The following is a 1,514-nucleotide window of genomic DNA, read 5'->3' as shown; positions in this document are numbered from 1 at the left end:
GCTATTGTTCCAGAATCAGGGACCCTAATTGTCATATTAATCAGTCAAATCAAGAAAATATTAACCCAAAAGCCAAACCACAATTTCTAATGGTCATGAGATCATGTGAATGGTGTTTGTGCGTATGTGTCCCAATATCACCTGCAAAGAGCTTGTGTCTGAACTAACAGACAGCCAACAAAAGCTATCTCTTTCTTTGAAGAAAACAAAATGTATTGATTGTGTCTGACCTCATTTTGCTTTGATCAAAGTGGAACTATCACCAGGCACAACAAAAGCGGTATAACATGTTAACTTATACAAGAGCATTCAAAGTTCACAGCAAAAAGAAGGGTATATAAATAGAATACCTCTTCTTCTTTTTTCTCCCAGTCTTGGAACTCAGCCCGAGCGCGTTCTCTGGCAAGCAGCGCCTGCAGAAAGAAATGAAAGGTGCATAACAAAACTACAATGATATCAACCAATAAGGTAAGAAGAAATGACAACAGCAAAAATATTATTCCCGATGGCAAAATGCACACCAATTCATTATGCCAACATTTTCAAGAGAAAAGTTCTTGGCATACCAGGCAATAAACTTACCATTTCTTCCTCATGTTGAGCTTTTTCAAGTGCTCTTTCCTCCCTTCTCTTCTTAACCTTTTCTATCTCAGCCTGCATAATGAACTTAAACATATTAGAATTTCAAGTAAGCAAAACAGAAAAGGTTGGGAATTAACAAAAGTATGTGGCATGGCATGAGCTGATGGAGATACTTAAAATACACTGCCAAGTACCACCTCAGATGTGTATATCACACAGGTATCTGGAGTAAATAAACTAGATATGTAAAGACACTGAAACAACCTCCCAACCCACCTAGCTTATATAAGGTTCTCCCTGTCCTGGATAAAGGACTAATTGCTTTAGAACAAGCTACACACAGACACACATGTATACAAGAACCAACCCTCTAAGGGAAATAACTTATTACCATTCAGTCTTAACAAAAACAAAATAAACATTCTTTTATTACCATTCAGTTAATAAACTTTAACTCATCAACTAACAATCCATTTTGCTAACAGATAAACATGCATTTAACTCATCTGCATAATTCCTACCATAATATCTGGGAAGAGAAGCCCTACAAAACTCATTTCATATTCTAAACAACTCAATTTCTCAAAACAAGCTATTGGAAATAAAAGCAATTCAGTTTCTCACCTAATTGGACTGTTAACAACCAAACAGCTGCTCACAACAATTGAATCCATACCAAACTTGATCATAAATTGTTTGACTTCGCCTCTCATTGCTGTACACCCTCAATTATCTATGCCAACATAAAAGTAAATGTGAAACCTAAAGTCAAGACTTCATATACAAATAGACAACTATGTCATTATTTCCAGAAAATAAGCTCCACAACAAGATAAACAGTAACCACCATACACAAAGTGCCCCAAAACTTCTTCTTCCCTTCTCTTGTAGAGCAGCAATCTCCAGATTCATCAATTCTTCGTCTGATGATG

General features: G+C 36.2%; 1 long non-coding RNA gene across 1 annotated transcript; it reads right to left on the bottom strand.

Annotated features, from left to right (window-relative positions):
• Positions 1–219: 219 nt before the first annotated feature.
• On the bottom strand, positions 220–758 carry LOC133736717 (uncharacterized). The gene is made up of 3 exons (XR_009859674.1): positions 583–758; positions 351–413; positions 220–256 (listed from the first exon to the last, which is right to left on the bottom strand). It is a non-coding gene; the product is annotated as an uncharacterized LOC133736717 (long non-coding RNA).
• Positions 759–1,514: the final 756 nt, after the last annotated feature.

This window comes from Rosa rugosa, chromosome 3 (genome assembly GCF_958449725.1).
Source record: "Rosa rugosa chromosome 3, drRosRugo1.1, whole genome shotgun sequence".
NCBI classification, from domain to species: domain Eukaryota; kingdom Viridiplantae; phylum Streptophyta; class Magnoliopsida; order Rosales; family Rosaceae; genus Rosa; species Rosa rugosa.
This window is presented reverse-complemented; position numbering and strand designations above follow the sequence as displayed.